The following is a 14,127-nucleotide window of genomic DNA, read 5'->3' on the forward strand; positions in this document are numbered from 1 at the left end:
CTAACAAGTCAATAGTGAGTTTTATATATGTTCTGACTGCGTCCCAAATTGCACCCTATTCCCTATTATGCACTGGTTTTAGTCCAAAGTAGTGCATTCCATATGGAATGGGGTGTTCTCCAATGGGGTGTTCTCCAATGAACTACTACACGGTTCCATTGCCGTCAATACTAGGAGGGGTTATGACATGATGTCATTACCTTTAATGATGCAATGCACATGTGTTCTGCAGCATTCAGATGAGACACATAGGTAAGTAACCTGAGATAACTTAAAAGCACATCACACTGTAATGAACCCGTAGAAATCCCTTTCTAAATAACAGTGCTAATAGACTGTTCACTTTGACCTCATAAAAACTACCGCTTAGCTTGAAAGGTTTCTGTACCTATTTTTTGGGGAACCACTCATTGTTCACAAGAGCGCCATTTCCCCTACCTTAACATTTGTTGAAGTTGCGATTCTGTTCTAAAGCTTGGGGAGTTTTAGCCTGCTGGACGGATCATCACATGGTCTTCATCTGTGAGATGCAGAGACTCCTCAACCAGCCTGGCCACTCTCACTTTTTCCTTCTCCCCTGTGTTCTCTGGTCTTCCCCAGGCTCTCCTTCCTTCACGAGTCCTGGAAACCCGACCCTACTGCACCTGTGAGCTCATCGCTAGCTGGGCTTAGGGGTTAAATAAAAAGGAGAGGAAGTCGAAATCCCAACTGGAGGTGTGATGCCTGCCTGTGGAGGGCTGGTCCAGGGCTGAGGGGGAGTTGAGGAAGAGGGACAGAGGGAGTGACGGGGTTAAGTTACACAGTATGAAGAGAAGGAAATGCTGAGGTGTTGATCTCACTGAAAAGTTGCTTGAGCCGCTGAGCAGTGGCCCCGGTCTCCTGCTCGTTCTCTGAAAGTTTACAAGTCAACCGTGCAGTACGAGGAAGGGGGAGCGCCACAGAGGACTGTGAGACTGCATGCATTTAGAGTCCCTGACAGCAGCCCTAGAGAAGGTAAAGAGCCAGCCTACCTAATTACCTGATATAATGAGAATGTATATGGTGAACCGTTAAATTGTTGCTGCATGCGCTTAACGGCTGGACAATTAACTAAAATCCTTGTGATCATTATTTCAATGTTTACTAAGACATGTTTGGTAGAGGTTAGATAAACCTTATAAAAGTATGTATGGTGAAAACATAATGAACGACAAAACTATCCTCAGACTTATATTCAATGTTACAGTACATTGAGATCAAATGTGAAACAAGAAACCATATTCAAAGTCATATTCAAAGTTATATGAAGATCACATGTAACACAGCATGTATTACAAGGAGTAACTCAAGCTGAAAGTGTTCATTTATAATACAACACACAAGCAAGGGTAGTTTCAAAGACGGTTTGAATTCTTGCCGGCCTTTCAAGTATTTTGTCCAAAGACAGCGTGAAACACGTACTGTACTTTTCAAATATGTCTTTGATATATTGTAAGGCACACAGATTTGCCATGTAGATGGAAATACGGCATTATCCTATTACTTCATTTATTTTGTTGAGTGAATTTCCTCCTCAATTCCGTGCTAGTGTTTGGAGAATAAGACTACAGAATATATATAAATATATATTTTTAATGACTTGTCTTAATATGTAAAGCCTATATGGTGGTATTATATATATTTTTTTACTTTATTTTACAGTACAGTATTTTCTAGGTATTTACAAATAAAATACTTGGTACAATTGTAATTACACAATAACAACATACGAATTACTAGTTTGTTTAATCAAGCACTGCTTCACTACCGTACCATTTGAAACCAGCTTTAACATGTACTTACAAATTCACGTTTTTTTGACCTAAGTACCATTACTATCATCCTATTGGAAACAGTACTGTAAAATACAGCGATACCACAAAATGCAATTCATTGAAAATACACAGATGTCATCTAATCTGATGTATTGTTGTAAGTTCTTTAAATCTGAACATGAATTTAGAATAACTACAGACGGGCCGCAGTCCATGAAATCCATATAACTGTTCACCATTTCCCCACTGGAAAGGGGTTACCTTGATTTTGACAGTAGCTTACAGGCTCAGTGGCAAGTAAAATTCGGTATTTCATTTTACAGTACATCTACTGTAATATAAATAAATACAGTATCTCTCCTCAACTTACATTCTGACGAGTCCCATGGCACTTGTGGGGGTCGGAGAGCAAAATGGAGAAAACCATTGTGTTTGTGAGAATCTCATCTTTCCATATTAGTTTCAAAGCCCAAATGTTTCGGAGGCTACATATTAGTTTGTAGCCCAAACGTTTCCATGAGAAGACTCATTTTTGGGATATCTCATGGTCTGACAAACACCACTGTAGCTCAGCCACCTTCCACCGCCAGATGTGGAAGGCCGACATATGCGGATGTAGTGGATTGAGACGCCGCCCATGCGTCAATAGACACTTAAAGATTTGAATGAATATTTGGTGGTTTACAGCATATTACTTGCACTTCTAGCGGGCTTAAAAAAGGCTTCTAAACTGACAGCAACTACAGAGCAAAACAGACTAAAATGACATGGCAAAATGCTCAACCATTTAAAGATGCACTATGCAGAAATCACGCCACCATTTCCTGCTTGCAAAGTGTCTAATAATTTGGCTAGTTTTAGGGTATGTGACAAAACAAGCAAGTATAGTGTAGAGAATAGAATCATTGTACCATCTAAATCATAAAAAAATTAATTGTCAGCAGTTTGAAGCTGGTGTACAAAACAGAAAGTAAAAGATACAAAAACTAAACTTGAATAACTAAATAGGGGTTTAAAAAAAGGTACATAAAAAAATGAAAAAATGTAAGATTTTTTTTAACTTGACAACGGGAAGCATAGAAAAAGCGCACATAGAGTAGATCTACTGCTTCTTAATTGCTTTCTATGAGAATGACAGATATATAACACAAATTTCTATGTAAATTTGGTGAGGTCGCCCAAAAAGTTACACATTGCAGCTTTAAGATTTAAGACTTGCTGCCACTCCAATCTGTACCCTATACATTTTAAAATGATGGGGCACTATATCCACATAGGAGTTAAATTCACTGTTGCATCAAAGATAGCTTCTTACAAGGCATGCCTCAAAATGTGTTAATTACCTGGAAACAACAATACCATGCACTCACTAGTGGTCAAAAGGTTTTTGTTGCTCCAAAAATACAGTAATGTACTGTATTCTGTGGGGTGGAATTACAGTACCATTTGAATGGCAGCATTTCTTTCCCCGCCCACAACATTTCCCCACAATGCATCCTAATGTTAAGTATGCTGCATTAAAACATTTCGGAGTATTTTACTGTTGATAATAGACAAAATGACCGTATAATTTACAGTTTTCCGTTACAGTGTGTAACGTGTACGCTAGGAATCGGGAAGCAAGTACAGGGAGTGAATTTAATAAAGAAATGAAACATGGAACAAAACAAGAGTAGCGTACAGACATGAAACACAGAAACAGAGTCAATAACGCCTGGGTAAAGAACCAAAGGGAATGGCAAATATAGAGGAGGTAATCAGGAAGGTGATGGAGTTCAGGTGACTCATGAAGCGCAGGTGCGCGTAACGATGGTGGCAGGTGTGCGTAATAATGAATAAACTGGCGACGTTGACCGAGGGGGAGCGGGAGTAGATGTGACATGACATAGTGTAGCTTGGAATAGTAGATTTAAAACAACAAACAGAACCAGATCAAAATCTTACATCAGTTGTTTCATTCGTCAAAACGGGAATAAAATGAAAGTCTCAATGGTGGTCTTCACTACTAGGCCTCTTGAGCATTGTACGGATAGGCTCTTAGAAGAGTTCGGTGTGTATATCTACTGTATGTGTTTGCAAGGACATACTTGTGTGTGTGTGGGGGGGGTTGTGTTTGTGTGTGTGCATATTTAATGTCTCTGCTTTCCTAGTGTGTTTGCAGCCCATCCACTTGTCTTTTACAGTGTTTTGATCAAAGGTGAAACCACAGTTATGGTTGCTATCCCCTCAGTGCCTCTGTTTAGCTGTTTGCCCTGCAGTTCTATTTACTGACATTCATTCATTCAAATACTACCTCAATCATTAAATCCTGGACAGAGCTGTTCAGAGAAATAGTACAATTCAGACAGACCAGAATTTGAATACATCTCACAACTGTATTGTGATTCAATGGGATGATTGTTGTGTTTCTATGAAGCCGATTGACCAGCGGAAGAGCGTTGAAAACATCTCAAGATCAAAAAGAGCTTTTGTACTGTTCTACAAAAATATGAGATAGAATACAAACTTTTACCAGCAGTTTTTGTTTTGTAGTTTTAGGTTTGTTATATCTAGTGCCTGAAGAAGTTTTTGAAAATGTATTTACTAGAAAAAGCAACAGTTTAAAATGAATCCTATGGCTCCCAGCCATTTATATTGTGATGAAAATGCATTTATGTTGGCTACTACTCTGTATGTTGACAAAAGCAACAACTCCTTCTGGGGCTTTCCCTTTGCTTATGCCACTGAAGTCACAGTGGATTTACGTGTTGTGAGACATGTGACAGTGACAGAGTGCTGACATAACAGTTTCATCGCTGGTCGGGTCGCTGTGGACAGGTCACCTACTGTACGCCACTGTAGTTGTAGAAAGATAAAAACACACACAAAAAAACACACACAAACGTTCACACAGGAACACCATACACGTGCATGCCCACGTGCACACATACAAAACAGTGAACACTTGCTGAACTTGCCCATTGACAGTACAGTCATTGGGTACCTAATGACGACAAGACTTAATGACTATAGAACAGTATATCTTTAGATCTCCTCTCCCCGGGCAGGGCTGGTTTGAAGCTGGTTCCCCTGGCTTTGTAGACAGGTTAAAGGGGCTTCCAGAACCAGGACAGAGCTGAATTAGGTAGTAGCAATACTCTGTAGTAAATGGATGGTTCCAGGGGTATTCTCTTTCACAAATGACGGGAGACATATTGAGGCTAAGCAAGGACTTGGGCTCTTAACTCCAAACTGTGAACAATGTCAAGGCATACATTTTTTGGGGTCTCTTGTTTGCTGGTCACAAAGTACCTTGTCCTCATGTTATGCTTATCGTTTTGTTTTTTAGTTTGTCAAATCTTACTCCCCCTCAGGGCAGATCTCTAAAACATACAGATGACCCACATGAAAAAATACTACAGCATACTATGGTATAAATACTATAGTATTCCCTGTTGTATTTTTGCAGACTTTACTGCAGCATTCACTGTAGTGTTTCTGTAGACTTTACTGCAGTATTTACTGTTGTATATTGTAGTATAATGTAGTATTTCCAGTTACATATAGTATAAATACTATTGTAATTAATGTATTGTTCTTGAGGATCGTACTATACTGTAGTATTTACTATAGTGTTTTGTGTTATTATCCTTGACATATAAGTGGTGTGTGTGTGTGTTGTGTGTGTGTGTGTGTGTGTGTGTGTGTGTGTGTGTGTGTGTGTGTGTGTGTGTGATCTTTCTATAACCTGGAAGGATTTTTTGAAATGGTTTGTTTCTATACATGTTTTTGAAACAAAGTAGCATAATTAATCAAATGTTAATCAAATATAATTAACATACATTTGTCCAAACTCCAGTTTAGATGCTGTAGCTAGTTTCACATCTTATACATCCCAACCCGGCAGTCAATCTAAAATCAGGTTGTGGTTGAATAAAAATTCCAAATGCTAGATATCCCCACTCTGCCTTGATTGCAATATGATTCACACATCACTTTGTAATCCATCATAATGTGACTTTCTGAAATACTTGTTGTATTGTGTTAAGTAATTTTAATTTTAATTATAACATATCAGATTATAATCTTGCTTGATGAATTCAACAGCCATGTCTGTCACTAACAAATACAGTCATTGGTGGCAACTATACCATTTACTTGAAAGGCAAGGCACTCTGGAAAATATGCAAATAAGCCTTTACACTAAGCAGTGTGTTAATTTTACACAGAAAAGTGTGGACCCGTATAGACACTGGACCAGTGTTAAATTTAACACTGTCCCTGTTGATTTAACACTGGAGAATTTGCTGTGTACACATGATTGAGGGATACTACCGTGTGTAGTATAGTATTCTACAGTATACTACAGTTTACTATAGACTTTTATAGTAAGTACTGTAGTATTCTATAGCAAACTGTAGAAGTTTTTCAGTACGAGACAGGGGTTTCCTATGAAGCATATAGTGAGTAGATATTATCAAATGAAGCAACAAAAAAAACGGTCTCATATTTAGGTCTTTACATCTTATGATCAGGCTAGATAGAGCATATCAACTGTAAAATATAAGATTACTGTTGAATTGAATAGAATCGGCTGAACTGTATTCCATTGAGGAGAGATCTAGCTCAATGGACCAGATTATACATTTCTTAGCAGGGGGCTCCAGCTTCTTTCTTCGGTTATACAAATTACCAAATTATTTATTTATGCATTTATACTGTTAGCACCTCCCATTGAGACCTAGCCAGTGGGTCTGAGCAACCATTAGCCTTGAATCCTCTACTCTCCTCAAGGTTTTAAAAAATACTCTAACTTTCCCCAAATCACCAGGTTTTCCAGAAATACTGGTTGGCTGATTCTGGATTTCCTGCTTTTTCCTTCCTGATTCTGGGAATATTCTAACTGGGATTTCTGGAAAACCTGTGAATTTGAGGAACATTACAGAAATTTTGCAAATTTAGCCGAAACTGAAGATCAACCCATCCAATGCAGCATTAGCTCTGTAATAACTGGGCTATGTTAAAAAAGGTTGTTAACGATCCGCTGGTGTATTGCAGATTTTCCAAAAGCATGGACTCAAAACTTGTTCCAAGGTGGTAAACATTAGACTCTTGCTTCGCTCCTAAAGAATTTGTTGTGGTGTCGGGGCACTTGGCTAGAAAAACATATTAGCATTATTCCAGAGGCAGAGGAGGAGGGAAATGAAAACAGGAGAAAATGACTATATTGACTTTATTGGGCATTTCAAAGAGGTCTGGGAGAGTATGGGTTGGCAACCGGTGGGTTGTATTCTACTTTTGTTTTACATGATGCTGCCAAGAAACAAAGAGAAGTGGAAAAGTTTAGGTCTGCCAAGTGGGTGTGATGCTCTGCATCTTTATTAAAAGCTTAAATCCAAATCAGCTCCATTTGGATTAGACCTCATTCCTGCAGGCCACATTTTTTAACCCCCATTAGTGGTTAATCCTAACTCCTACGTACGTTCAGCCTGTTGGCATCCTTGGAAACAGATTCAAAACCATACATTTAAAAATATTTATGGAACAAACAAAATGATGCAATGGTCTATAAACAACATTTCCATTTTTGTTTCCAGGCAAGAAAAACCCCCACAAAAAAACACTGAGACAAAGGGATATAGAGATAACCAAGATTAGAACAGTGGAGGCCACACTAAATAGAAAGCATTTTATGCAAATTCCCATTGACTGAGTGTCTGAGGATCTAGGGATCTGGTCAAAAGTAATGCACTAAATAGGGTACCATTTGGGACATTCACAGGGCTTTCTCCTCCTGTCTTAAAGTGGAGGTATGAGCCTGGTTGACCCAGGTCAAATTGCAATGCCATGCTTAGTTGATTACCTGGCGGAGGCTGCTGCTGTTTAGTAAGTGGATCCCCTAACCTTGTGTCTTTCACATTAAAGGGGCCTAGCGCTGGTGGCAGACCAGATGGAAGACAAAGCATCGACCTCAGCTAAGCTTGGGGGGGAAAATAGAGAAAAAAAATAATTGCTAAAGTTCTCTCGCAAGCACACAGAAACAGACAGTGGTGCAGTGGTCTAAGGCACTAGAGGTCTAAGGCACTGTGCCACTAGAGATCCTGGTTCGAGTCCAGGCTTTGTCACAGCCGGCCATGACCGGGAGACCCATGGGTGGCGCACAATTGGTCCAGCGTCGTTTGGTTAGAGGGAGGGTTTGGCCAGCAGGGATGTTCTTGTCCCATCGTGCTCTAGCGACTCCTGCGGTGAGCCGGGTGCAATGCATGCTGACACAATTGCTAGGTGTTTCCTCCGACACATTGGTGCGACTGGCTTCCGGGTTAAGCGGGCATTGTGTCAAGAAGCAGTGTGGCTTGGCTGGGTTGTGTTTCGGAGTACGACCGGCTCTCGGCCTTTGCCTCTCCCGAGTCCTTATGGGAGTTGCAGCAATTGGACAAGACTGTTGGTTATCATGAAATTGGGGAGAAAAGGTAAGAAAATGATACAATTAAATATAAATAAAGAAACAAACACACACAGTCTCTGAAGGGTTGTCTCGCTCCGCTCTCCTTTTCTTCTGTCATCAGAATTTTTTCAGAATAGCCAATGAGAGATAACTGTCAGTTGTGAGTAGGGCGCACAAATGGTTTAGTCCTAGGTATGATGCAATGGTGTAGACAGAGCCAGTGGGTGACAATCAGTGGTTTAAGAGAGCTTCCTAAAATAAGCATTATTATACTCTTAGCTGCACTGTAACTCTCTTAAACCACTGATTGTCACCCACTGGCTCTGTCTACACCATTACCAAAACTTACCTTAAAAAACATTATTACACTCTTAGCTGCACTGTAAGTTTTGGTACATTTTCAATCCCAGTTTGAACAAAATAACCTGTGTAGCCTATTATTCGCTGTCTTCAAAATTACTACAACCATTCAATCACGCATCCCAAAAGCATTATTGTAACAGGTCATGTAGTAGGCTACATTAATCTCCGAGAGGTAATCATTTTGATTGTGATTTGTAGCTGAAGGCGGTGGTTAGGGAGCAATGTGTACATAACATTGCACACGCCACAGGGCATGTGGAGATGATTATGTTGATAGAGAACATCTATAGCCCCATCTGAGAAACCAGATGTAATATATGTGCGTGGATGTTGGCTTAATGGCACTGTTTGGTGGGTTTTATTTATTTATACTGTACACACAAGAAAGCAAGCAAGAATGCACACACGAACACACATGCACACACGCGCGCACACACACATACACAGTACACAGACACAACTGCATGTACCGTAAAATGACATACCACAGAGAAGGTGTTTTGGGGGAAAGCGTTGTTTGTCTATGCTTGTAAATACTGTTGTCTGGACAGAAATGAGAAGTTTGAAATAGTTTGAAACTGTGACACAAAGTGAGAACTGTGAGAAGTGAACAAAGAATATCGCTGTTATTGCGGCACATTTAAATCTTCTCCACATCCACTGTTGTGAATATAGGGAGGAGTTAAGGAATCGTAAGAAAATAAAGAATAAAAGCCACAACACATGTAAAGCACATTTTCAGACTTTGTGTTGTTTTGATTATATGCACATTGGTGCCAAATCCGAATTCGATATTTGGAAGCATAACTCAGACTTTGAATTCTCCAATTGACATCAAAGATTCAAGCGAAGGTCTAAGTTACATGTGAATATCTCAAGATACCATTTGTCCCATTAGAAAAGTTAACTTTCTAAAAGCTTTTTTGAAAGTCTGTTTTACCTCATAAGACCAGGATGAGATAAGTGTTCCCGAGTTGACTTGCCAAAGTCTATGGAGCGATCACACTTGGCTTACATCTCTTTTTTGGGTTATGTTCTCATGACTATTCAGTCACGTTAAGTATCAAATCATTAAAAGTCCATATCCCAGTGTCAATATCAAGTCAAACTATATTATAATGTAATGACTTCAATATGGTATAATACAAGCCAGACTATAGCCAAAAGCAAGTTTAAAACTACCTGGACCAGTGAAATTGTGAAAGTCTGCTCTGAGTTAGTTTGTACTCCATTTTGCACTGCATTGCTTGTTAGCCAAGTAGTTTGTGCTAGCCGGGGAGGGCTTGTCAGAACATAAGTCACAAAAGCCTCACGTACGTGGAGACCCAAACTGTCCTATTCCTAGCTCATCCTCTGTTTGAAGTAGTGCACACTTCCACTCTATTCTTCAACACGTTTTGTGAAGTAGTTCATATGTGCAGCCGCTCGTATATCTTGTGACACGCATGTGCTGGGATCGGTCATGCCCGTGTGTAAGCCACTCACAGGGATGAGAGCAGAAGTGGGAACAACGTCAATCTCCATTTGTTCAGCTGCTGAGAGACATGATTAAGTGGCACAGATATGATCCAGAGAGACGCCTCACTTTGAGCCCCTAGACCCAACACACATGTACACACGTGCGCAAACGCGCACACACACACACACACACACACACACACACACAGACTGTACACACACATGTACATGCACACACACACACACACACACGCACATACACACACACACACACCAGCCACACACACAATGTGACGGCTTGAGTTTCAGACCCTGGGTAGATTGACTGGCCGCTACTCCCTGTCCTGATTTATTGTTGCAAATTCAAAGATTCCAAGAAGTGAGTCAGTATTTGTTGGCAAGGAAACCGCCCAGATCGGTTACAGGCTGCCCCCGCTGCTCGCTATTTTCATGGTACACACTGTATCAGCCGTGAAATGATACCACCACTAAAACAATATTCATTAATTGAGATTGCTGCAATACTTCAGGGTTTTGGCTCTGGGCCCTGGAACCTGGGGCTGTCCGGTCGGACCTCCAGTGAATTCTCCCAGGCCCTAGCCTGAGTGATGGCTGGGCTGGCAGGGATCAAAGCAGAGGATTGTAGCTCTTGTTGGTGAGATGTAGGCCACGGTACAGTAATTTGACCTCACTGCAAACACAGGTTATCACAGAAATGTTCCTAACACTGGCTGGGGTTTTCTGATTATATTGAGTACATCTCGGCACAGCCTTCCTCCATGGCAAGGACGCTGTTCTGCCCTTTCCTGGCATAGGGCTTATGATGATGAAAAACAAAATAAATACAAATGAACCTACCTGAAAACAAATGTGCTGCCAGTAGTGGTTATACAGTATGTGGGTCAAGTTTTTCCATGACCATGCAACATCAGCAACAAAAGAAAAATGGTCATAGGCACAACTCCTGGACCGATTTAGGACCACTCCCTGGTAAAACATTTGTTTTCAGCTTAGTTTATCCAGATTTGTTGTATTTATTTTCTTCTGACTAGACAAGTTTTTGATCTTGAACAGCCGTAGTACACTAGCCCCTGGGTGCGTCTGCTCTCACCAAGAAAAACTATTCAACTATACTGTATTGTGCGGTACTCTACTCCACTGAATTAAACTATAGTTTACTGTAGTATTCTCTACTGTATTGTACTCTACTGTACTTTAGTCTAATGCAATTAAACTCTATTGTACTGTAAGTACTGTACTGTATTCTACTGAATAAAATTCTACTGTCCTGTACCGTACCATATTGTACTGTACTCTTTAATCTTCTACTATGCTCCACTGTACTAAACTGTGCTATACTGTACTGTGATGTTCATACCTGTGAAACATAGCCTAGGCATCTATGATTTGTTCGGGTTTGGATCTGGTCCGCACCGACCACATGTGTACATGTTTGGGGGCTAATTAAAATAATGCCCAGCACACTTTGCAAGTGTTTGTTTTTGCATTTATATTTTGGTCATTCAGTAGACGTTCTTATCCAGAGTGACTTACACTCAGCGCATTCAACTAAGGTAGAAAAACAACATATTACAGTCATTGCAAGGGGGGAAAAAATCAGTTGTAATTGAAGTGGTCTGTTGGTTTATTTTGTATATTGGACTACTTCGAACATCCTCACTTCCAGTTTTAAAGCTTTTGAAAAAGATAACACACAGTAAAAGCATGTCATAGATGGGAGCAATAATACATATTTTGTTGCAATCTCCAGTTGGCTCCTCTTTCCTATTAATTGGTTTGGAAAATAATTATTGTGATATAATGTTGAAATTTGGCCATAGAATCAATGACCGTAAGAAAATGATTTTCAATGTCTGGAAATGTAAATCAACGTCTGGAAAATACATATTTTAACCTTTCATTCAGTACGTAACATACACCTGATTACAACATCAAGAAAAGATGTACAGTATTCTGAAATAAAATATTTCAACATCTGGAAAATACGTATTTTTGACGTCTGTATAAAACATAATTTCAATATCCAAATAAGATGTATTTTCAACGTCTGGAAAGACATCTTCTTACCTTTAATTTCAACGTAATTTTGCTGATTGAGTCTTGGCTGTAGGCATAAAGACATGGCCCAGGAAGGTACAAATCTCCAGTTACAAACTGCTGTCCATCACAACTTGGTCTATTAAGTACCCCTGGAATGACATGGTGGAGTGCAGCTAGCAGAGACCGAGAGGGAGGAACGTGCCCTCCCTCTTTATCGCCCTGAGGAAAGTGCTCCTGTTAACGCCATTTGTTTTTTTCGCCGGGGGTCTTCCCTTTCCTTTCCGCCTGATGGAATGAAATGAGTGAAATGAGTGGACACCAGAGTCCTATCAAAAGTAGTGTGCTCTATAGTAAATAGGGTACCATTTAGGATGCAACCCCAGGCACAGTTACATGATGTATGGTGGCCTCTGTGAGGCAGGCTATTTTAGGAGGAGTGTGCCCATTAGCAAGGCTTTTCTGACTGTGTCGTAAATTAGGACACAGGGTCAATGCAAGGCATTTTATGTATAGGTAATGTACACTCACACAAATGAGCTAGCTAGCTAAACACAGGCCAGCTCTCTGTGTTTGCTGTCTACGCATTCCCATTGTCCCATAGAGGGCTATAAAAATATAACCATAAAAACGTGGGAAGAGAAGTACACATTTTGAGGAGTAAAGGGATTTTAGTTAGAAAAATTGTGATTTGGGAAACAAAGAAACTCTAGAATGCATATCAAAGTAACTGTCCAAAGTACAACAAAGTACAAGTTCTCAGTAGACACAGATTGAGAAGAGGAGAGCTGTTGCCTGTGTTCTCAAGCCAATTCATATGCGTTACAGGACATGGAAACAAACTATGGTAAGCCACTATTTAAATAAGTAAACCGTTTCACATGTAGAACACATTGTAGAATATTTTATTAGAAGCTAACCCAACAGAATTTAGTCCATGTCCTGGAAATAGCTTTACTGTGACATATTGTAGATAAGACACATGAATATGCATCTTGGCAGACTCAACACAGTATGATTAAGTTATCTGCAGTGGCAGGATATTATCCCTGTTCTTGGAGCAGAATTCCCCACAAAATAGTAAACAAACAAAAAACAGACCAACAAGGGACATTTCGTTAGTCCCCACAAGGTCAAACGCTATTTCTAAAAGGTTTAGAGTTAATGTAGAATTTGTTAGGCTTAGAATTAGATTTAGCATTAGGGTTAGGAGCTGGGGTTAGTTTTAGGGTTATATTTAAGGTTAGGTTTTGTGGTTTATGCTGGTATCAAACCATGGGTTACACGTGCGTATTGCAACTTTCTGCCCTGTTTCTATATTGTACATCATACCGGTCTGGAGAGGGTGAGGTTAGGGTGGGTATGGGGTCAGGGAAAATAGAATTTTGAATGGGACGGAATTGTGTGTCCCAACGAGGTTAGTTATACAAGACTGAGAGAGACAGTGAGAGAGACACAGATAGAGAGAAAGAGAGACAGACAGACAGACAGACAGACAGACAGACAGACAGACAGACAGACAGACAGACAGACAGACAGACAGACAGACAGACAGACAGACAGACAGACAGACAGACAGACAGACAGACAGACAGACAGACAGACAGAGCGAGGCAGTAGTAGAGAGAAAAAGAGAGAGCCATTCTCTCTCCATCAGGGGGAGATCCCAATCTCACCCTCGTTCTGGAAAACAGATGATTTGTCTGTTTTCATCTCAAAGTATCATCTCCTAGCTCGCCCTCTGCATTGTGATGCAAGCATTTGTCTGCTCTACTGTGCAGCATACTGATGAGAGAGACTGAGGCCTTGGCCGTGGGACTTGAACTGCCTGGAAGTATCACAGAGTAGAGAGTGGAAATCGTTAGGAATCTACCTGTACGCCTGCATGACTGTAAGCAGCATGATAACCTATCCTCAACCAAAACTGTGGTGGGGAGGAGGGAAAAGGATACCCAAAAAGTGTTAGGTGTGTGTGTGTGTGTGTGTGTGTGTGTGTGTGTGTGTGTGTGTGTGTGTGTGTGTGTGTGTGTG

General features: G+C 40.3%; 1 protein-coding gene across 1 annotated transcript in view; it reads left to right on the forward strand.

Moving 5' to 3' along the window:
• Positions 1-744: 744 nt before the first annotated feature.
• Positions 745-14,127, forward strand: part of si:dkey-87k14.1 (leucine-rich repeat transmembrane protein FLRT2) — a 56,940-nt gene continuing 43,557 nt past the window's right edge. The window contains exon 1 of the mRNA XM_029687692.2: positions 745-993. The gene's annotated coding sequence lies outside the window, so the exon portion shown is untranslated. The remainder of the gene's footprint in view (positions 994-14,127) is intronic.

This window comes from Oncorhynchus nerka, linkage group LG18, assembly GCF_034236695.1.
Source record: "Oncorhynchus nerka isolate Pitt River linkage group LG18, Oner_Uvic_2.0, whole genome shotgun sequence".
Lineage (NCBI taxonomy): Eukaryota > Metazoa > Chordata > Actinopteri > Salmoniformes > Salmonidae > Oncorhynchus > Oncorhynchus nerka.